Raw genomic sequence first — 25,550 nt, forward strand, 5'->3', positions numbered from 1 at the left:
GATTTCTGAGGCATAGAGACTAGAATTAAATAGCTGTTTTATGTGCCAGAAAATGTCTTTCTTTCCTTAGTATTTGGATGCTTTAAGTATAATTCTTAAAAAACAAATATCCATAGTTCCCAAATGCAATTATTTTGTCTATGGAGAAGTTTACTGTCATAACCATAACCAGGAGCATAGGTTTCAGTAAGTAGGGAGCACAGAAATTCTGGATATTCCCTTAACCCTTGCTATAAAAGCCCAGGTAAACCGCTTCGTATGAAGACTGCTTAGGAAACTATATCTTCCCATTGCCTCATTTACTTGCCACAGGTTAAATAAAGTTTTCCTTTGAGCAATTCCCACTTGAGGTTGATTATTAGCAATACGCCAGGTGTACAGACTCCCTGTGTCCAATAACACTGAACTACTTGGACTTTCATTGAAACTATCTGCAATGTTTAGTAGTTTACAGCTATAACTAAGTTTGTTGACAAGCTTGCCATACCATAGAAATGATCTGTTTTTCATAGAACACAGTCTACGAGTTTATGCATGAAAGATGGTAAGTAGATTATTGAAAGATAATTTTAAGTAATTCATATATTCACATCTTCCGATTAACAAAGCATTAAGATACATTTCACTGGTGACATATTCAATGCATACATAGAGAAATAAATTGTGAAATTTAAGACTAGAACATTTTACTTTATGTAAAGTCAACCTCAGTTAAGATTAATACCAGATAAGTAAGTAAGTAAGGCAATGTCTATTCCTAAGAAGGTGTGTAGACACATATGGTATTTTTAAAAACTATACCTTGGAGACTTCTGCATATAATGCTCTCATTCTATGTTGTCTCTTGACATAAGAAGAAATTTAGTGATGGGCAATTAGCCTACTGTCTAAGATGTTGGTTAAGACTTCTATGTCCCATAGTGGAGTGCCTGGGTTACTTCTGACTTCAGCTCCTGCTGATGCACACCACCAGGAGGCAGCAGTGATGGTTGAAGTAATTGGGTTTCTCCCACCAATGAGGAAGATATGCACGGAGTTCCCCCAGGCTGAGGAAGTGAACCAGAGGATTGGAGTGCTCTCTCCCCCACCCCCATTAATTAAGTAATTTATCAAAAGGAAATGTAACTAGGAAAGTAGACATGACAAAATTTCTCTCCCAGTGAAGTATTCCTTGGTTCCTCCATTATATTGGATTATTCAATAGCTTGACCTTGTCCAACAGGGACATATTTCCAAACTGCAAGCATCGCCAAATCATAGCTACCTCTTAACGTTTTAGATATCCTCATTACCTTGGTACAGTGTTCAATATTAGCATATAAAGCCTTTAAGCTATAGTCACAAATTGTGTTTACAAATTACTGCTTATTGTTCCACACCTCCAAGCCTTGTTGCATACGTTGTTTTCTTTCCTTGGAAAACCCTTTATGCCTTTTCCTATCCACCTTTCACAGTTCAGCTCTAGCAATATTTCTGTTTTGAAAACTTTTATAGATCTCAATCTTTTATGAGGTTATTTGCTTCCCAAGAATTCCAGGGTACCAAATAACATCATAGTATTATTGGTAGTATTAAGTAAAGTAATTTTTATAAAGCAATTGATAATATCAGAAAGTGATGTGTTATATTTTAATTACAACCAGGAGTTTACTGTTATGCTGTAACTCGGTTGTGAAGTTTTTTTTCCCCCAGTTATTCAGTTTTATCAACTATATGTCTGTCTTTAGTATCTGCACTAAATATTGAATAGAAGAGAATCTCAGGCAAACGGCATTGTGTATAGTAGCACTGTTTTATTTGTTTAGAAATCTCTCATATGTTTTGAGATGAGGTTTTATATTTGAAGAAGCTTCTACACACAAACTACATCTTGGTTCAAGTACAACACTTTGTATAACTTAGGGAACTTCTGATTACAAATCTTTTACCTTGATAAATAATGTATATTTGTTGCAGTTGCAAGCACAATCTTTTCTCCAGGGATACTAACAACTAAGTTATTCAAGAAAAAAAATAAGTGGTGGAATATTGCTATTGCTTGTGTCACCCTTTTAGTAGTTTTGTAATATGATAAAATCTGTCCCTCAGTTTTCTTCCTAAGGAATTTAGAGACTGTAGTAAATGTACATCGGTGTTCACATACTGCAACTCAGATGTATGGGTGAAAGCAGAATGTGGTGATTATGGATAAGTACTTACAGATACGTGACCTGATTAAATTGCAGCTGTATACTCATAGTTTGACCTTTAGTAGCTTACTTACATTTTCTATTTTTCAAAATGCATGTGTATAAAACAATAATGATGTTGACAACTATCTCCCAGCATCAATGAGACAATTAAAAAGGAGGTAGTAGCCTTACTACATGTTATAATGCTTCACAAGGTGTAGGTACTCATTGAGGTTTGATCATTGTTTTAATCCTCTTTAGAGGATTAAACTCACATTTTATTAGAAATGTGATGACATCAAGACCATTATTCTTGCCTGGATTGACATTTTGCTATCATTATTTCTAGACCATTCTCAGGGTTCATTTTCTCAAAGCCCTTTCCTCTCTTAAGTGGGTAACTTAGGTAGTAGTAAAATGCACACAAGTATCCAAAAACATTTTTGACTTCACATTGTTATCATATCTAGTCAGTCTTCTGAGATTTCATAATAGAAGACAGAGACTATAGATTTCTGTAAACAAAGATGAGATTTTTCTGTTTGAAAAAACATTAGTTTTTTTTTTTAATTTATAATGTTGAGACATTAAGACTTAAGCAGTCACACACATCCACATACTGTTTGTTTTTTGTTTTGTTTTGTTTTGTTTTTTGACAGGCAGAGTGGATAGTGAGAGAGAGAGAGAGAGAGAAACGTCTTCCTTTTTGCTGTTGGTTCACCCTCCAATGGCCGCTGCAGACGGCGCATCTCGCTGATCCGATGGCAGGAGCCAGGTGCTTCTCCTGGTCTCCCATGGGGTACAGGGCCCAAGCACTTGGGCCATCCTCCACTGCCCTCCCGGGCCACAGCAGAGAGCTGGCCTGGAAGAGGGGCAACCGGGACAGAATCCGGTGCTCCAACCGGGACTAGAACCCGGTGTGCCGGCGCCGCAAGGCAGAGGATTAGCCTAGTGAGCCACGGCGCCGGCCCCGCATGCTGTTTTAAGAAGCCCAGATATGTTCATGTAGTTGCTTGCAAGCTGTTTGTTTTCTCCACTCTCCTCCAGCTGGAAGTCACCTATAGTCCTCTGTGAAGGGATTGTCATCACAAACAATGCAGATTGTAAAAAAAAAAAAAAAAAAAAAAAAAAATCTGAAACAAAAGCACATGCTCAAATCTCCCAGGTCAATGTTTCACAAGTAAATCTTTTTCTTTGCAGTCTTTCATACCAGGAGAGTGATTTTTGTCTGTGGTTCTAAGCCATTCTGAATTTGTATCATGTGAATGAAGGCCATTTGTGGGAAGAGAGTAGTCTACTTTGGCACAATTCTGTTCCCTCAAGACCATTTCATGTATTTACTGTTCAAGCTATTCCAGTAGGAGTCCCTAATGTATGCAGTAAGTTTCTTGATCATCAGTACACATGCTGTGACATAAAATGAAGGAATACTGACCAAATTGAAAGGATAGGCTTTAAAATTTAAGTTTCTGGGAGATGTACGTGGTTTAAAAATAAGATCATAGATCTAGGCTCAAAATGACTGCTAAATCTGTGCAATGAGCAATCAGAATAGCTAGTGAAGAATTAGAGGACAACATTTAGGCCCATTGTTGCAAAATAAAAGATACTGTGATCCAGCTAGTATGTTAAAAATCTGGTCTTATAAAAGCTGGTATGTATAGAAAAATTACTGTATGCCTGGAGCCTTTTTACTTTATCCCAACAACACCCCAGTGAAGAAGTTACAGTTTATCTTCACTTTGTAGATGGTAAAACTCATGCACAGAGAAGTTAAATAATTGCTCAAGTTTATACAAATTCTACATAGTATGAAGTCTCTAGACTTTGTAATCTTAATGGCCATGCACTCTTTGACACTGGGGTGACAAAAATTTAGAGAGGAGAAAAGTGAACCTCAATGTGCATCTTCCTCTTGTCTATCTAGCATTTGCTTATAAGGCCAATACTCATGCTGAGGACAATAGTAGTAAATAATAATAATCCCCATGGTCAAATAGGTAATTTAAATTTTGAACTGTGATTTTCAACATGCTGAGGGTGCAAAAGTCAGGAAGAAATGGAGAGGAGAAACGAAGCTGAGCCACCATCATTGAGTTAATCAGCATATGGAAAGTTTATCAAGGGAGGTGATGTGTTTTTGGCTTCTCACTTTCCTGAACCACATAATGGCAAATAGGCCTTTGAAATTATGATCATTTTGTATGGTCAAGTGGACAAATTCTCATTTTAATAATGAAAGAGCTACTTTTTCAGACATAATTCCATGGCTAGCTCAGTTTACCCTAATATATATGAGCATAGCATAATATTTCTTTTCACTTATTATAACTATCATTTCTTTGTGTAATTCTCCCATATTAATTGCCTTTCAGTGAAAACCCTCATTCTCAAAAGGTAGGAACTACTTCAGTTGCTTTTAGTTCAACTTTGTATCTCCTAAATATTGATACATAATAACTATAATTAGTAAGTTAAAAGATAAAATTGTGTGTATGTGTGTGTGTGTGTTTGATTTTTCAAGCCCAGGGTTTACCAGATAGTACTAGATACTACCATAGGTTTTTTTTTTTTTTTTCTTACAGGTGGAAATATAGACAGTGAGAGAGAGAGACAGAAAGGTCTTCCTTCTGCTGGTTCACTCCCCAAATGGCCAAGATGGCTGGTACTGCACCGATACGAAGCCAGGAGCCAAGTGCTTCTTCCTGGTCTCCCAAGCGGGTACAGGGGCCCAAGCACTTGGGCCATCTTTTACTGCGTTCCCAGGCCATAGAAGAGAGCTGGACTGGAAGAGGAGCAACCAGGACTAGAACCCAGGGCCCATATGGGATGCTGGAGCCGGATTAACCAAGTGAGCCATGGTGCTGGCCCTGATACTATCATAGTTTTAATAGTGGAGACAAATGCTGATGAGAATGAAAAGGACAGGCAAACCAAAAACAACTAACATCAGAGCACCCAAACAACAATAGAAATCAAACAGAGGTCGGCGCCGTGGCTCAACATGCTAATCCTCCGCCTAGCGGCGCTGGCACCCTGGATTCTAGTCTTGGTCGGGGAGCCGGATTCTGTCCTGGTTGCCCCTCTTCCAGGCCAGCTCTCTGCTATGGCCCAGGAGTGCAGTGGAGGATGACCCAAGTGCTTGGGCCCTGCACCCGCATGGGAGACCAGGAGAAGCACCTGGCTCCTGCCTTTGGATCAGCGCGGTGCACCGGCCGCAGCACGCCAGCCACGGCGGCCATTGGAGGGTGAACCAATGGCAAAGGAAGACCTTTCTCTCTGTCTCTCTCTCTCACTGTTCACTCTGCCTGTCCAAAAAAAAAGAAAGAAATCAAACAGCAACATTGAAAAACATTGCAGTAAAGCCTTGAGGCTGTTGGTTAAAGGAATAAACTTCATTATGATTAAGTACTCTTAGCTCCATCCATTTCAATTTATTATTATTTTTGGCAAATAAATAATGTGGGGAAGAATTGAAATGTTTGTAAAATTACATTTTAACTGTGGCGCACATGCACACTCATACACACACATGAGATGGAGGAGGGAGAAAAAGAGAGAGAGAGATTTTAAAATCAGTTTTGAGCAGGAAAGAGAAAACAAACGAATACATAAAGACCATAGCTAATGTCTCTTTCAAACCTGGGACAAAATAAGATTGTCCTAGAGAGGATAATGTGGGAAGTTTACTTTTGATTATATATCCCAGATCTCTACTAAATAGACAACTTTTGTTGTATGTCACAGTGCACAACTGATTCAATAACATTCTGTCTCAATTTTATTCCTTAGCAACTGATTGCAATCATCTTTGTTTTTTTCCAAATAGACTCACCACCAGGAGTGGGATGATAATTAGCGAGGGGACAATATAACTTCAAAGAAAAGATCACGTCCAATTTAGTGTGTCAGATACCATGTGGGCTTTATTTTCCTTTTAAGAGAGACACTGCTTGAGTAAGCATCAAAATTACAGTCCCATCTTAAACACAAATACAAAGGGAACAGTAGAGAGTGAATAATTCCCAAATATGTGGTTTGGGTTCTAATGGAAAAACTAACACCAGAAACATTTTTTTGTGATTTTCTCCTACCTAAGGTACAAATAAAGTCATCATGATTAAAGGGATCCAGATATAATAAACTATCATTTTCACCTGAACGACTTTGTGTTTTAAAACTGCAGTGTTCACTGTGTACACATGGACATGACCTCCACACATGAGACACAAGAGAGAAACTGAATAAATACAACTTAGTCATTATGAGCAGTAATATTAGTGTTATGTATTTTTGTGGTTTTTAAACTTTAGAATTCAATAACTAATATTGGGGAAATTAATTAATCTTATCAAAAATTGAGCTTCTTATCATTAAAATGAAAACATCAATTCCTAACTTATGGGTAGAGTATCTAGGAAATAAGACCATAGCAAATATAAAGAGGATAGTACAGTAAATCTATCCAAATCCAGTAATAACACCCACACTACTTCTCCCTCCTTACTTCTATTCTGACACAATTATACTCAAACTGAAAGCATATAAAGAGAAATGGTTTGATTTTTAAAATGGGGATATTTATTTACCTCGTATTAAGGGTACTTCACACACACACACATACACAATCATTTCAAAGAGTTGTGATATTGGAGTAACCACAAGTTTTAGTGAGATGAATAAACTATAGCAGGATTTATGTTCACTTCTGGTATGTTGTCATACTAACAGCATTTATTCAGTATATTGCCTATGAAATATTTCAATTTAACCATTAATTGGTATTTACCAGAGTATATGTAGGTCTGTAGGTACTATGTACATATTATAACATATACAAATGATTCTAAAACATAGATATTTGGAACAAGATCTCTATATTGGAATTGTGTACCTCACAAACTAAGTTCCATGATATAAAGACACTATAACCCTTGGTACTATGTCTATATTCTTTTAACTTCCACCAAATAAGCTAACACATTTCTAGGTCAACAGTGATAATTAAATTATATCATTTATCTATAGAGTTAAGAATACGTATATAGTTAAAAAATAGCAAGCATTTGGAAACTTTTCAAAAAAGGATTCATTTATTCATCTGAAAGTCAGAGTCACAGAGAGGAAAGACAAAGAGACAGATCTTCCATCCATTTGTTCACTCCCCAGATGGCCACATAGCTGGGGTTGGACCAGGCAAAAGCCAGGAACCAGGAGCCAGGAGCTTCTTGAACTGGTTCTCTCACATGGGTGGCAGGGTCCCAAGTACTTCTGCCATTTTCTGCTGCTTTTCCCAGGCCATTAGCAGGGAGCTGGATCAGAAGTGAAGCAGCCAGGACATGAACCAGTGCCCAAATGGAACACTGACATCTTATGTGGCCATTTTACCTGCTGTGCCACAACACTGGGCGCAGTATTTGAAAACTTTTCAAGTTACAGCTCTGATGTTTCTTCTGCTTTTGATTATCTTTTGATATTAGATTTTGATTGATAGCATTTATGAGACCAATAACATGGGGTTTTAAATCAAGAAAACAAGATTTAAATCTTTCAATCATTTTGTGAGTTTAAATTTTAATATCTCTGAAATGATAATACCAATCAGTCAAGGTCATTGTGAGATTTCAAGAAATTAGGTAGCATGATGGTTAATTTTATGTGTCAATTTGGCTGGGTTAAAGAATACCCAGATAGCTGGTAAAAAAAAAAAAAAAAAAGAAAAGAAAAAAAAACTCATGTCTGTGTGTGTCTGTGAACATGGATCCATAAGTGATCATCTGAATCAGTCAGTGAAGATCCACCTTCACCAATGGGGTGACCACCATCCAAATTATTGAGAACCCAGAGAGAACAAAAAAGGTGAAGAAAGGGTTCATTACTTCTCCCTCTTTTTTTTTTTTAGATTTTGTTTATTTATTTGACAGAATTACAGACAGTGAGAGAGACAGAGAGAAAGGTCTTTCTTTCATTGGTTCACTCCCCTAATGGCCGCAACAGGCGAAGCTATGCCGATCCGAAGCCAGGAGCCAGGTACTTCTTCCTGGTCTTGCATGTGGTTGCAGGCACCCAAGCACTTGGGTCATCCTCCACTGTCTTCCCAGGCCACAGCAGAGAGCTGGACTGGAAGAGGAGCAACCAGGACTAGAACCCGGTGCTCATATGGGATGCTGGCGCCGCAGGCGGAGGATTAACCAAGTGAGCCACAGGGCCGGGCCCTACTTCTCCCTCTTATTGAGCCATCACATTCATTTTTTTTTTTTCCCCTAGGACATCACAGATCCTGGTTCTTGGGCTTTCCAACAGGTGAAGAACTTACTAAGTGTCACCACTCTCCTCCCATTGCCATTGTTTCATTCTCAGACCTTTGAATAGAGGTTGAACTACATTTCGAGGATTCTCGCTTTTTAGTTTGCAGATGGAATATTATGGGATATCTGGCATCCATAATGTCATGAGTCAATTCCCATGATTGATCTTCTCTTACAGATCTCTATATATACCATTGTTTCCATTTCTCTGAAGAAGAATCCTAACTCACAGAGAATTAGAAGGAGCTTACTTCAATACAATGGAGGTCATATATGAAAATCCCATAGGGTAAAACTAAAAGCTTTTTCTCTAAGATCTGGAACAAGACAAATATTTCCACTTATGCCACTTATATTCAACATGATATTGGAAGACTTCCCAAAGCAGTTAGGTGAGGAAAAGGAATAAAATGCATCCAAATCAGAAATAAGGAAGTAAGATTACCTCTGTTTATAAATAATAGGATACTGTGTATAGAAAACTTTAAATAGTCTCCCCAGAAAAACTATCAGAAATAATAAATGGATTAGTAATTAACAGGATACAAAATATAAATATAAAACTTGTGCTACTTACACAAATATTTAAAATATGCTATTTTAAATAATTTATGTTTGCCTGGTTCTTAAGCTTATCTTCTCCTCTGCAATATTTGATTTGTTTACCATGTTTGTTTCCAAAATCAGGACTCAAAAACCCCTTGATTTATATTTCATATTCAAAGTTAGAAAAAAGAAAACTTACTCTATTGTCTTCTGTCTGTCTGCTCCTGTGTCTCTAGAGTCCAGTGCTATTCGTTTACAGAATAAAATGTATCATTGTCATGGTTGTCCAAAACAAATGGCTTTCCTCAAACATTAATTTGGACTGTTAGTGGCAAGAAAATTCCAACATCAAAATAGCTTACAGTGAGAGACATTGCCTTATTTTCTTCTCTGTTCAACTGTCAAGAGTATGGCCTGTTTGATGGATTTGTGCAAAGAGTATTATCAAAAACTTTTAAAAATAAGCTACCTGATTCTTCAGGTAGTGGAATACAGCTGCTGACCAATATCCTAGTGGCAGAGTACAAGCAATAAGCATTTAGTGAGTGCCTACTATGGATTAAATAAACACCATGTAAAATCTGTAAACATAAAGACTACGAGGTTTATGCAGAGGAACTTTTAATTCAGTGGTAAAGCCTGGTATGAACATAAAGAAGCAATATACAAACTAAGTAAATTTTTCCAAGGACAAGCTGGTAAAACTTGAATTTTTACCACATAATACTGAACTCAGTGGTGACACTCTCAGCCCATTTTCTACTTTTTTGTGGTCTTTCTTTCAACTCATTGAAATGGAATACACTTACCTATTCTTTATGATGTAAAAAAAAAGAAATTAAATTTTGGACTGAAACCAAGTTAAATTTAAATCTTCCTTTGAATGATACTAGTTAAATGAAGTAGTTACTTTTTATGGTTGTCATGTAAAATTGTACTTCTCATTTATAAATCATCTATTTTAAAGCACATACACCATAATACATTTTTGAAGAATAATTGACATAATGCATAAGACAACTTTTAGCCCATTGGACAAGTTAGGTTTCTGAACCTCAGTTTCTTCAATAACAGCTGTTTGATCTGGCTGGCTCTGTTTCCGTTCCCTGCTTATGGGTTTACATAATTTATTTCCACTGAAGAAAAGACAAAATGAAAACAAATATAAAATTAGTATTAGTCCTAATGTATATGCAAAATGTGTCTTATTGATATTTCCCACTACATCTTCTAAAAATTATTACTGCACCTTAAGCTGATAGTACATTATGGATATTAAACATATGCACATAAGGTGTTTGAAAAATAAGATAGGACTTGGACTTATGTCCATCTTTGAGGAAAGAGAGGTGATAGAAAAAAGGATGTTTGAATTTGTATAATAAAGTTTAATTAAATTCCTAGTTGCATGAATTCTCTTTCTGATATTCTGTCCCCATTGGTAATAACCATAAGAGCATAGGTGAACTACTAGATGATTTTTCACTTTAAATTTCATTTATGAACTCCAGGCAGATTCTGTCTCTGTGGAAAAAAATAGTGAACAGTAAAAGAAATAACAAACAAGGTTTTATGCATTAATGCAACTGCATTTCAGGCAGTTTTAACATTATCCTTTCCTTTTTTTTTTTTTTTATAAGGATGGCATTTTCTTTGATGTTACTTAAAAAAGTGTAGACTATAAACACTAAGGAAGAAAAGAGGCAATTCCTATCAACTACATTTGTATTCATCAATTTATCTGTCTTTACTTGACCTCATTTGTTTAGTTCACATGTCTTTCCTAGATTTCAATTTACACTGAAAGCAGTGCCTGTCTTTCCACTTTAATTTGGAACAGGCCCAAATGAAACCACGAGAGAAGAAAGATATAAAGAAAGATGAATACGATTTATTACATGGAGAATCAAAATGACCTCTCAGATATTGCCCACTGAGGATATGACATTTTTCGAAGAATCAAAAAATTTGCAAATTCACAGTTTATATTTTTCTACCCACTTAATGATGGTGCATTCATGGGTGGTTACAAGAAAAGGCAGGATATAGACCCACTAGGGAACAGTCATTCATTTTAAGTGATTATGAGAAAGGAGCAATGGGGAAGGTTCCAAAATGCCAGTGTACACACGATATTGTTATAGTGAGATTAACGAGCCGGGGGAGAAATGCCCTTCAAGGAGGCCGACAACTGCCAAGTCCTCTGACATTTTATCAGGTGGCCACAAGTTCTTCAACTCCTTCTGATGCTGAACTCCATTGTGAGATCAGAAAGTGAGGACAAGAGCAGAAGTTCCCTCTTCTTAGGAATTCAAGTTTCTTCTAGCACAGTTTATGAACCTCTAATTGCTGCTGCTGATAATGCTTGGTCTTCCTGGCTGATACTCAGTATCTCACCCTTCTCATTAAAGGTTTCAGCTCTGCAAAAGAAGATTTCACAATAATAAAAGCTCTTTCTGGTTAAGCACTGGCTTAGTCAGCTTTTCATTGCTGTAACTAAAACACCTGAGAGGAGCCGGTAAGACGTGAAGAAGGTTTATTTCGACTTGCGACTTGTTGGTTCACAGTGCAAGACCTGGTTGCTCCGTTACCCTGGCGTCTGGTGGAGGTTGCCATGGCAGAGTATCTATGGAGGAATGATCACACGGCAGTCAGGAAGCAGAGAGAGAGACATGAAGCATGTTCAGCTCATATAAATGACCTTCTCCTGAGGACTATCTTCCATGGGCAAGTTCCCCAGATGACTTACAGACCTCCCATTCCCAGATGCCATAATTAGGTCAAGTCTCCACCCTTCATCCAGCAACCATTAACATGACTCATTCAACTGTTTAATGTTCAAAACAGATGTCAGACCAGAATATAGTTCCTCAGCTCTTCTTTACTGTGGTTGCCAAACACATCTATCTTTTTTTAAAAAAGGATTAGGCCTTGATTAAGAAGAAAGTAGAAAGATGCCAAGATCATAACTATGTGAGGACGTGACAAGGATGTCAGAAATATATAAAGTTACTACCGTTCACATTCTTAGAATGTGATTTCTAACTACCCTCCGAAATAATATTTGAAGTTTTCTTGTTGACTCACATTACTAATTTTAACTATGCTTGAGTCTGACCACTTCCTTCTCCTACCATCTCCACACTGTGATGCACTTTTGAAAATTCTTAAAATAAACATGCCTTGTGCAAACACACAGCACAGCAACAGCAAGGCACTTCCTTATTCAGAAAGTTAATCTGCATAAGTGAGAGCAGCAGTTTAGGTGAGACTTCATTCAATATTCATTCTGTCTAATAATGATTCTTACTTGTGTCCTTAGACAATTTTGCTTAGGCCCTGGGTGCAAGTCACAAGAAATTTTGGGATCCTCAAGATGATCACTTGGCAACTGAATGAACCATTACCAAGACCTGGTGTCCAAGTTCCCCTTTACTCGTTTTTGTTAGTGGGTTCCTGCCCCTTCTTTCCCTGCTCTTTCTAATACTGCATCATCTGCTATTCACACTATCTCCTACCCTCCAAGGCTTACAATCTCCACTGCATTTGACTCATACCATAGGATGCTATCTGTGTTCATGGAGCCATTTACTTTTGTAAAAGCTGGCTGAATGATTTGGAATCCTTCTAGGCCACTTCTTATATTTAATTTCACTACTGATAGAAAATGTAGACTTGCCTGTAAATGTGGCTCCATTTAAAATTCAGACCTTTTGTCATTACAGAAACATCTGCTTTGATGCACACCAAGATTTCTGGGTTAGAGAACAAAATGCCTCCAGGGGCCTGTTTTTAGCATCCTCTGACATAGTCACTAATAGTAATACTGATAGTCCTGTTCTACTCCAGTCCCTTGATTACCTCTCATATGTTTGTACACATAGGTTTAGATTTACCCAATAGTTCAAAGAATACCAAACCCAAGAAAAAATAATAATTGGCATTTTGTGAATAGCACTCATGCCAGGCACCATATGGATGCTTTACAAACATATCTTTTAATTCCTGAAAGATAAGAAAAGTGGGGCTCAGAACTCAGTAAATCTACCCAAGGTAGCAAGGCTATTATGTGGCAAAATCAGCAGTCAGAGTCAAATCATTCCAATTTCCAGAATCCTTGCTGTTAATTTAATGCCAAAGCCATGTTCAAAACATGTTTGCTAAAGCAGGCATTTGGCACTGCGATTAAGTCTCTGCTTGTAATGCTTGCAAACCATGTTGAAGTGTCTCCGTTAAAGACCCAGCTCCCTTCTCAATTTCTGCTTCCTCTCAATGTGCATCTGAGAGGCAGTGGATAAGGGCTCAAGGTGACCCTGCCACCCTGGCAAGAGACCTGGATTGAGTTCTTGGCTCCTGGGTTATAACCCTGGTTGTTCCAAGCATTTGAGGAGTGAACCAGTAGGTGGGAAAGAGTCTCTCTTCCTCTCTTTCAAAATCATCCTTTACATCGCTGTCTCTATCTTTCAAATAAAACAAATACATACAAAAGTGAAAAAGAAATGCTTGCCCTACTGCAAAGAGGTCTTGAAGTGCAGACCTGCATTTTTGAAATGAAGACTTAAAGCCATGGAGGAAAAAGTCACACCTGAATGTCTAGCAACTAACACAGTCCCTGCCAGTTTTCAGTTAATCCCTTAAAATTCATATGTAGTTTGTGGGCCCAAAAATACTGATGGCATCTTAAGTAATCAGAAAAAGCTTATTAGAAATGCAATGCTCAGGCATCAGCCACCAGGCAGGGAATCAGCATAGGCATTTTAACAAGATCTCCCCAATGATCTGTATGCAAATTAATATTGGAGAAATATTGGTTTGGAAATCATCAGAGTACTTTGAGGTAGAATGGCTTTGAATGTCTCCTCATCTACATAATTGACTTCTCTGTTCTTTTTGCTTTCTGCTGGTTGAGCAGCCTTCCTCCATTAAAGATGCTGCTATCCAGGACTAGCACCCATAAATCCTTAATAAATAAAGGTATAGTTGGAAAAGGTGGAGAGGGGGTCATCTTGCTTTGCTTGGTAGAACATTAGAGTTCTCTACTGTTTACAGTTTAGCCAAAGAACCGTTTGACAGTCCTCTGCCTATGATGGTATGAGCCACATATATCATGACAGTGTAGAATCAGAATCAGTAAGTTTTTCTTTACATGAGTTTTACTCCCTTTCCTCTGCCCCACCAGTACCAAGATGGCATCATCATACACTTAAAAGTGATTATATTATAGGAATAAATTTATGAAGTAGTTGTTTTTCAGTAATCTGGAACCTTTAAAAATCTCCATAAAATCTATCAGTAAGACTGATGAAAATCATCATATGGTGATTAAAAAATATCATAAAATATTCATATGACTAATAAATCTAATGCTCTAAAGCAGGTTTCTTTGGAAATCCTTATTTTTATTGCCTGGGAAATTTAGAGAATATTACTAAGGGAAATGTATTTGTTGGGCAGGATGGTCTTTTTGTTAGTTCTCTAATTATATAACTGAAAAACCTTAAAATAATTGATTACTTAATATGCATACAGTACTTTCAAGAAAAATGTAATAATAATATTATTTGGGTTAGTTAAAAGAGCACATAAAGCCAGTATGGTCTTGGATTCAAGTGCAGAATCTTTTCTATATTAATGCTTAATTGATAGTATCTACTTTCTGATCCATAAAGTAGGATTTCTACATGTAGAAGAGTGAATCCCATTCTGGCTATAAAGCTTAAAATATATGGACAAAGAGCAATTTGTCTCAGTCATAAAGAATCAAGATGATTGGGGGGAGGGGTACTGGTGAATCGTGGAAGGATCCAGGAATACTTCAGAAGGGGAAGAGATGGTCCAGGGAGAGACGGGTACCCGACATATACAATGGAAAGAAGAATTGGAGACCCCATGAGTGATCTCGTATTATAGAAAGATTGTGGTTGAGACATTTGCCTGTCATAGACCTAGCCAAGAAACATCTTGCTATGAAAAATATAAATCAGAAACTAAAAAAACAAACAAGAACAGGTGGTGAGGGAAGGAGGTGATCAGAACACAAATCTCATTCATTTCTGTATCTAGAGCTTGCAATTTCATAGACGATCAGGTATTGTGGGCAAGAAACCCTCTTATATCTTGCCTTAAGTGCATCTTGTGTCTGACTCTCTGTAACAGTTCCTCTCTCAAAGACAAAAAAGAGAGAGGCTAGCTCTAAAATTTAGCTAATGGACTTGATAATCCTTTTGTTCTCACCTCCCTTCTTCATTGCTTCTCAAGTATTTGTGTTAACACTACTATGATTCTACCATGTCTGCATAAAATCTGTATTCATATTTCTTTAAATTGACTTATTTTTGAGTAAATACATGGATCGTAAAAGGAAAACTTATGTCGCTACTGAGGAGAATTTACCAGGCATTAATAAAATGTTAAAGACTTGTTAGCATAAAACTGGAACTTTTTATAAATGGAATTATAATACTGACAAAGAATGGGCAAGGACATTACTTTCTCGGCAATGCAGTGCCATTTGTTCCCAGTGTCAGCCGAGTCTCTTAAAAAATGTGTGCATTACTCACACTTTCCAATGAAATGCTCGGTGTCTTAGGGCAGTGTGGTTTTGTTGCCCATTGAACTGAGATCTTTAGATGGGTGTCTAGCTCACAAAAACAATTTTTCCTCTGACTTCTACTCTCTAGCCTTCCCCTTTCACACCAACCTCCTCTGTATTGTCGTCCACATGTGCTGGGCATGCCTCTGTTCTATGTCCTTTATTGCGGTATTTCATTTGAACTCATGACTCTTTACTCCTTTTTCTCTTCTGTTATGAGACCCTTTGACCCCTTAATTTATTTATGTCACAGCTTTTATCTCCCAGAATACCTAACATTGTACTCCATTTCAGTTATGCTATTGACGACAGAATCCTGAGCTTCTATATTTAATACTTGCCTGCTCTCTCTACATCCATGCACCAGTTATGGGTAATAAAATGATCTGGATAGGGTGGCAGTAGAGGTGAGCCTGTTCTATACAATGCAGATATGCAGTCATCATTTAAAATGTAAATTTCATGCCCTTTGAGCCTGACTTTTCAAATCATGTGTAAGGAAAAGGCAAAATGATCAATTGCCGGGTCTTGCATGCAGAGAGGGATTGATTCTTGTGCTGGTAATAAATTCTAAATCTGATTTTACCTCATGAAGGTTAGCATCCTTTAACTTCTAGGAGCTGTTTGGTATTACATAAAGCACATGGTCTTTGAATTTCACAAACCCGAGTTTCTGTCTAAGTTTCATACCAGTGTTGGGTTATGGGCTAGCCTCTGAGCCTTTTAGAGTTTGTTTTCTCAGAATATTGAAATAAAATTGTTTTTACATGTGGTCCTGAGACATCTCAATATACTTTCCAGTGACCTTGAAATGAATAAAATACATGTTAGGAGTTATACTGCAGGTCTAAGTCAAAGCACATCTCAGTGTGGCAACCAAAGAGACTCACATAGAAGAATCTTGGAGGCATTATTGGCAGATATTAGATGCCTCCTGTTGCGGGAAGAATAAATAAAGACACCTCAGAAAATTAAACTTACATGAAAACTTGGGGTACTTTTCATTGGCTGTGAAATGGGAAAACAAAGAGCTTATGCTGAGCGCTATTTTTCACAAATATTGCTATCCAGATAACAACATAAAGTTCATTTTTAGAAATAGCATCCTGCAAACAGGGAATCTCATTATTTTTCTTCTATGTTTGTTACTAAGCTTTTAATTTTCTTGACCTTATTTAACAATGTGTAATTTGCAAGAAAACAATAGATAAAAAACAATGAAAACACAATATGAGTCATATTAAGGTTCTTAAAAAGTCCATGCTTTTGTGTGTGTGCACATGCGCACACACACACACACACACTGCAGAAATGCTCCTTGACAAGACTGTGTTAGTTAAGAAAAATGAATGTGTTTGGGAATTACTGTTCAGTAGTTTAGAGGATGGGATTTAGTATTGTTTTAAACAAGGTGATAAAGAACTTTGAACCCTTTTCTATTTTATTTTATATACTTTCATTTATATATTAATCATGTTTTTGGCCAGACAGTATACCCTAGACAGACATATACATGTCTGACATAATGAAACAATGTGATTACTCTGTTCTAACAAATTCCCAGTGTAATAATCAGCCAAGTAACTTTTTACCCACCACAAATATCTGTGTCAAAGAAGAAAGAGAATTGCATAGACCGGAGCTAGTTCCCACTCCTTAGACTTCCATTTCTGGGTGTCTGTTTTCATAGTTTAAGCTATAAATTGAATGGCATAATTTGATGATGGACATAGAACTGTGTATTAGTTTTTATTTTGACAAAATCATTAAACATCACATAGGTTGAAAAATGAATCATAAGGCCATAAGCCTGCCTTAGAAGATTGCACTTCATAAACTGAATTGCTCACATGGGCAACATTTTGGTGGAAGTTATAGATTTTCTAGCATATCTCTGATAGATAGGACTAATATAACTTCAATAAAAAACTCTGGATATGTCAATATAAAATTTTCCCTACCATTGAAAGATGTAAGATACTCCAACTAATAAATCGGAGGACAACTTATTCCTTAAGGTATACTCACATACATATTGGGTTACAACAAGCAACAAAATCATTGAGGTAATAAACCTCAGTCACAGAGGGGCCATTGGAGAGGTTTTCCATTACAAGATCCCAGCATGATGGCTGTGTGTATGAAATACCCCCAGAATGTTAATTTTCTAGTAATTGTCTCAGCTATATGTTCAATGATTTAAAACTACATATAAACTACACCTGAATGCTACACATGCCACTTATATTTATGGTAGTTTATATGAATTACACTACATTAAAGACTGATGATACACATATCCATTAAGGGCCACTACTTGTGAAATCTATTCATAATGCAGTTTGAGTTTAATGTAATAGTTTGACTGTGATATATGAGATTGATAAATGAATATGTGGATAATTGGTAATGGTGGCATTGGGTAGTTAATGAAATTAATCATGAAGAACTACGTAGACTGAAGAACAAAATTTTGGAAAAAAAATAACCAAATAAGCTGATTTTTGCATTTATCAGTAATTTGTTGCTGTTTCAGATGGTATATTATTTATGTCTCAGGTGTATCATTATTTAAAATTTGAGAGCAATAATGAATATCTTAGTGAGGCTACGAGAGCTAAATTTTGAAGCAAGAAGCACAGTTTTTGACAGCTAAGAGTTGCTAGTTTCCTTACCTCACCCATGCAGGTCACTTTTCACATTCATGACATATACTTCCCTTGATAGTATGTCTTCTTGTGATCCATTGCTTTCTACTTTATTTCATTTATTTCTGGGACATGAATCATTCCTTTCTACCTTTATGTTAGAATTCTCAGAGAAACGGCACAAGTAGAGAGTGTGTATGAACACACACACAGCAAGACACACACCCCCACCCACTCCTACACCCTAATATATAATAGATTTATTTTAAGGCATTGGATTTTATTATGGAGCCTGGGAAGTCCAAACTCTGTGGTTCAAGTTCAAAAGCCAATCATTGACAGAATTTGCTCTTGCACGGGGGAGTATTAGTCTTGTGTTAGATTCAGACCTTCAACTGGTTGGACAAGGTCCTCCCACATTGTGAACAGCAATCTGCTTTACTTAAAGTCAACACAATTAAATGTGTAATCTCATTGAAAATCATCTTCACAGAAATATTCAAAATATGTATAATGCTTGATCACATATCTGGGCACAGCAGAACAGTCAAGATTACACATAAAATTAATTAAAAATAATAATACAATAAAAAAAGATTACACATAAAATTAATCATCAAAATAGTTCTGTACCAAGCTCTGGATCCTGATTCCAGCTTCCTGCTATTGCAGATTCTGGGAGGAAGCAGTGGTGGCTAAGGTAATTGGATGCCTGCCACCCATATGAGAGGTCTGGATTGAATTGCTGACTCAGCTTCAGTCCTATACTGGTGCTATTAAAGTCATCAAGTAGATGAAAAATGTATATATCTCTCTCATGTAAATAAATAAAAATAGGAAAAAATAGGTTATAAGAAGGGGTCAGGTTCTATGTTTTTAAATATATTAAAAGTTTATTTATTTATTTGAAATTCAAAATTACAGATAGGGTGGAGAGACAGAGAGAGAGAGTGAGAGAGAGAAATCTTCCGTAAGCTGGCTAAACCAGGCCAGAGCTAGCAGCCAGGAGCTTCATCCGTGTCTCCCATGTGGGTGACAGGGACCCAAGCACATGAGCTATACTCTGCTGCTTTCCCAGGCCATTAGCTGGGAGCTGGATCAGAAGTGAGCATCTGGGACAGAATGGACACCCATATGGGACAGGTGGCAGCCTAATCCCCTATGCCTCAATATCAGCCCCATTATTATTTATTTATTTATTTTTTTATTTTTGACAGGCAGAGTGGACAGTGAGAGAGAGAGACAGAGAGAAAAGTCTTCCTTTTGCTGTTGGTTCACCCTCCAATGGCCGGCGCAGCTGGCGCACTGCAGCCAGCGCACCACGCTGATCCGAAGGCAGGAGCCAGGTGCTTCTCCTGGTCTCCCATGGGGTGCAGGGCCCAAGCACTTGGGCCATCCTCCACTGCAGTCCCGGGCCATAGCAGAGAGCTGGCCTAGAAGAGGGGCAACTGGGACAGAATCTGGTGCCCTGACCGGGACTAGAACCTGGTGTGCCGGCGCCGCTAGGCGGAGGATTAGCCTGTTGAGCCACGGCGCCGGCCCAGCCCCATTATTTTTAATTGTTATAAGCAATGGGCAGGAACTTTGACTTTTAGAGATTCAAACTTGTATCACGTATAAAGATGGAGCAATCTGGAAAACATCATGCTGAGTGAATTAAGCCAGACCCAAAGAGAAAAATATCATTTGTTTTCCCTGATCGGTGACAACTGAGCACCAAAGGGGAAACCTGTTAAGTGAAACGGACACTATAAGCAACAATGAACTGATCAGCTCCTGTCCTGACTTTAGATGTACAATGTAATACTTTATCCATTTTAGTATTTGTTGTTATTGTTGTTGTTCTAGTACTATTGGTTGAACTCAGTAATTAACACACAATTATTCTTAGGTGTTTAAATTTTAACTGAAAAGTGATCCCTGTTAAATCTAAGAGTGGAAAAAGAGAGGGAGGAGATGAACAATTTGGAACATGCTCAATCGGTCTGGCCGCAAATGGTGGAGTTAGAAACGTGCCAGGGGATTCCAACACAATTCCATCAAGATGGCATGTACCAATGCCATCGCACTGGTCCAGGTGACCAATTTCAGCTCACAATTGATAGCTCTGACAGGTCTAAGACTCAAAGAGATCACACAAACAAGACAAGTATCTGCTGATACTGACTGATAGAATCAAAAAGGGAGAGAAAGATCCAACATGGGAAGTGGGATACACAGCAGACTCATAGGATGGCAGATGTCCTAAACAACACTCTGGCCTCAGAATCAGCCCTCAGGGCATTCGGATCTGGCTGAAGAGCCCATGGGAGTATAGCAGGCATGGAAAGCCAAGATATCATGGGAAAAAAAAAAAAAAAAGACCTAAATGAATGATCTCTGTGAGTGAGATCCCAGTGGAAAGAACGGGGCCATCAAAGAAGGAGGTACCCTTCTCCGAAGGGAGGAGAGAACCTCCACTTTGACTATGACCCTATCGGAATAAGATCAAAGTCAGCGAACTCTAAAGGCTTCCATAGCCCTGGCAACTCATGACTAGAGCCTAGGGAGATTACTGACGCCATGAACAGGAGTGTCAAATTGTTAAGTCAGCAACAGGAGTCACTGTGTACTTACACCCCATGTGGGATCTGTCCCTAATGTGTCGTCTAAAGCCAAGTGATGCTACGACTGGTACTGAAACGGTATTTTTATACTTTGCGTTTCTGTGTGGGCGCAGACTGATGAGGTCTTTGCTAATTAAATACTGAAGTGATCTTCTGTATATAAAGAGAATTGGAAATGAAAAAAAAAAATAACCTGGTGTTAAAATGGAAATGGCATAGAAAATTAATTAATTTGAAAAAAAAAATTCTGTAGGATCTCTGTCTTTAATGTGCTGTACATTGCTATTTAATGCTATAATTAGTAATCCAATGGTAGTTTTTTCACTTGATGTTGCTATATGGGCAAAAAGTTGAAATCTTTACCTAATATATACTAAACTGATCTTCTGTATACAAAGAGAATTGAAAATGAATCTTTACATGAATGGAAGGGGAAAGGGGAGGGTGGCGGGCGGGAGGGAAGTTATGGGAGGGGGGAAGCCATTGTAACCCATAAGCTATACTTTGGAAATCTATATTCATTAAATAAAAGTTTAATAAAAAAAAAAAAAAATATCTTAAAATACCAGTTGTTATAAAGAATTAGAAGACTTTCCAGAATTAGCTTTTCTCATGATTTGACATGAGTAATGCATTTATTTTTAAACAGAGTATTCTTTCATAGAAAACATGGCACCCAATGAAATACAGTAAAGGGGAAATAAAGAGTTGTTTTTTTTCTTTTGGGAATATTTGATCCTAGGTCACTACAATTATATGGTTCTTAACATATTCTGACTTAGAAGAAATGGAAATATCAAAATAAATAGAAGCTGCTTTCCACTTACAGAAATAGAGCTATATAGTTTAAAGTATGAATTTATAATCCTGTTGTGAACAGTGACAGAGACAAAAGTTTCAAATTGTCAGTGATAAAAATGATTCTACAAAATAGTTCAGCCATCTTTCTATATTTTCCAAATGAATGGTTGATAAATTCTACCTAGGATAGTGGAAATATTTTGCTTTCCACTTAGTATTGATTTTTTTTAAACTAAGTACTACCTATAATCACCTAAAATAAAAAGATTTAAGATTAGGAAACACTGACTAAGTATAAAATATAGGAGCAGGGGGAGTTCTAATTCTGTTAAATACAGTGTCTTCAGTGGGAAAATTGAATTGGTCAAGACTCGTCAGATTGTATAAAGTGAAAGAAAATGGCTAATGACATGTCACGGAGATCAATGCATGGTCCACCTCTGCCCAACTCTCAGCCTAGCTTCCCATCATGGTGGATAGATGTGTAAATCACAGGAAATTGCAAAGAATAGTCAGCTGCCAAGAGGAAAGTTGGAGAGGTGCGTTCCTTTAAAATGACTATACAATACCACAGTGAAACATTCAGTATACAGCAAAGATTTAATAAACCAGAGACAATTAACACACTTTTTGCATAAATGATTGTTTAACAATGGTTCCTTATGAAGACTGATTTGATATTATTCATTATCATGTACACAAGCTTAATAAATGCAATTTGTACATGGAAATACTAGATGTTAATATAGAGATTCTAGTTAGTCATTAATAATAGTGAACTACTGTTATCTGAGTAATATTGACCTCTGCCATTTGCTTGTAATTGTATTATATCATTATATCTTGCAATGATGTCGTAAGATGGCAACATTTTCTGCATTCTACCAACAGGAGGACAAATATGTTGCTTGCTGAGGGTCATGCTGCTAACATGATAGCAGAGTTGAGAGTTTATTAGATGACAGAATTTAAGATTTTATCAACATATACTGATACACACACGCAATCTGTCCTGTAGATGTTTGTATGGAGGAATATATGTGTACAGGCATGTATCTATGTATCATGCATATACTGTTGATAAGAATTGTTCTTATATATCTCTCAGAATTGCCCCTTGCCAGAGCCATTTGGGGAAGTGATAGGCACTATCCTTCAGGTGAGAATAGACTGGCCTTGGACAAGAAAAGCATAGAGGTAATAGGGAGATGCAGAGAGAAAGAAAAATTGCCAAGCTTTATTTCTACTATGAGGAGGTAAAAAGAACCAAGGTTGCAATTTAAAGCCCCATGTATCTTTTAAAGCATTCTAAGAGACACATTAAGCTACAGTGAGAAACTGATATGGGATCTTACTGAAGCAGTCAGAATTTCCAGATTAAGGGAAATAAGCTGCTAAACCTTTCTTCAGCTCTTTGGATGTGCCCAAAGCTTATTCTTTGCCACTGACACAAAATATTCTTGTAAATGCAAGGCAAGTTTCCTAAATGTGGTCATAATTTCTTTTTCTCACATAAATACTATGTAAGTGTGATATGGATCTAAGTTAAGACACATCTTTGTAGTATAGATGCATGCACTTCCTGTAACGTAGCGGCCTTCTACTGAATGAAATGGCAAAGCAAAAAACCCTAAGTGTTCTCATTCTGGCAGTGATCGCTCTGGATTCAAATCCTAACTTTTAACAAGTATAATTTTCATTATAAAATTAAAATAGTGTTAGGGTTTTCATGAAAAAATTAAAATATGTATGAAGTCTTACAGTAATGATATCTTACTAGGACTTCTCTGTTTTTTTTTTTTCTCGTTATCATCAGTTCTATTCAAATTGTTTGGAGGTTTTGGATGTTATGTGAAAAGATATATTCTTTGACCACATTTGGACTTTGAAGCAGAAGATTTTTATTTAAAGTCACCCAAAAGGGAATGAAATAACAATGTACATTGAATTTCATCAGTATGCATTGTTACCTTTGACTTCTGTTGTGAGTTGAATTAATATGTAGCAATATATATTTCTTTGCTTTATATATGGTAGAGAGCATTAGTTTGTAATTATACTATATCAGAACTTATAGGACACATGCAATGATCTCTACATATACAGACTTAATACAAGGAAATAAAACATCTTTTTTGAGAACTTCAGAACATGGATAGGAACAAGGATAAGGAAATTCTCTATTATCACTAAACACTCTGTAAGTTTCAAAATAAAGAGAAATATAGCATTTTTTGGGAGCAAGTCACTGTAGTTTCTGATAATGTAGAGGAGAAATCTCATTTTTTAGAATTCTTAAATAGCTTACATATTTGCTCAAGGTTAAATTCAAAATCTTCACAGTAGTTCACAGGCCTTACATAAATGTTGACTCCAGGAGCTGGCTCTGTGGCGCAGCGGGTTAACGCCCTGGCCTGAAGCACCGGCATCCCATATGGGCGCCGGTTCTAGTCCTGGCTGCTCCTCTTCCGATCCATCTCTCTGCTATGGCATGGGAAAGCAGTAGAAGATGGCCCAAGTCCTTGGGCCCCTGCACTCATGTGGGAGACCTGGAAGAAGCTCCTGGTCCTGGCTTCTGATTGGCGCAGCTCCGGCCGTTGCAGCCAACTGGGGAGTGAATCAATGGACAGAAGACCTCTCTCTCTCTGTCTCTCTGTCTCTCTCTCTCTCTCTCTCTCTCTCTGCCTCTCCTCTGTGTAACTCTGACTTTCAAATAAATAAAGAAATCTTTAAAAAAAAAAAAGTTGACTCCATATAGTTTTTTTTTTGTTTTTTTTTTTGTTTTTTTTTTTGACAGGCAGAATTAGACAGTGAGAGAGAGAGAGACAGACAGAAAGGTCTTCCTTCCGTTGGTTCACCCCCCAAATGGCTGCCATGGTTTGTGTGCTGTGCCGATCCGAAGCCAAGAGCCAGGTGCTTTATCCTGGTCTCCCATGCGGTTGCAGGGCTCAAGCACTTGGACCATCCTCCACTGCCTTCCCGGGCCACAGCAGAGAGCTGGACCGGAAGAGGAGCAACCAGAACAGAATCCAGCGCCCTGACCGGGACTATAACCCGGGCTGCCAGCGCCGCAGGCGGAGGATTAGCCAAGTGAGCTCCGGTGCAGGCTGACTCCATATAGTTTTACGGTTCTTATTTCCTAGTCTTCTTTGCTCACTCCAATCCAGTTGTTTACTATTCTCCAACGGTGCAGACTCCTACCTTGTGCTGTTTGTACCATTTTGTTCCTCTGCCTAGAATACTCTTCCATGACTATTCACTTGAGTCACATTGTCTTATACATAAATTGGGAGAGGTAAATTTATTTCTAGGGAGAAATTTTTAAGGCTTTTTAGCAAAATAAGTCATGTGAGATCCATCTTTAAGTGCTATTCTTTGGGATCTTGACATTAGAATGACCCTTGAGCAGATATTGATGGAATTAGTATTAATGAAGATATAGAGAAGTTGACACAATTGAATAATGTTTCTGATACACACTCAATGGCATTTTACAATTGAATAAATGCAAGAATCAAATAAAGCAACAAAAATCACAGAAGTTTTGCTTGACTAAAATGATGGGAATTCAGTAAAATAGATGGTGTAACATAGAGATTGGTAGACAGTGGGTTCAGTTTTACACAGGAGTAAATAAGTAACATATCAGGGAGAATAAAAAAGAGAATTGGAAGGAGAATTTGGAGGGACAATTAAAATTAATTAGCAAGCATATATCAGGTAGAAATATGGATATATGCAATCAATAAATGAGAGATATAATAGAGAAAATTTATCAGGTCATGCCTTTGAGAATACATCTGTGAATTCACCATGAATAAGTATTATAGCAGGTTCATGGGTTAAAGGTCATAGAAGAACAGAGGGAGGAATGTATA

Source organism: Lepus europaeus, chromosome 19, assembly GCF_033115175.1.
Source record: "Lepus europaeus isolate LE1 chromosome 19, mLepTim1.pri, whole genome shotgun sequence".
In the NCBI taxonomy this organism is placed as follows: Eukaryota; Metazoa; Chordata; class Mammalia; order Lagomorpha; family Leporidae; genus Lepus; species Lepus europaeus.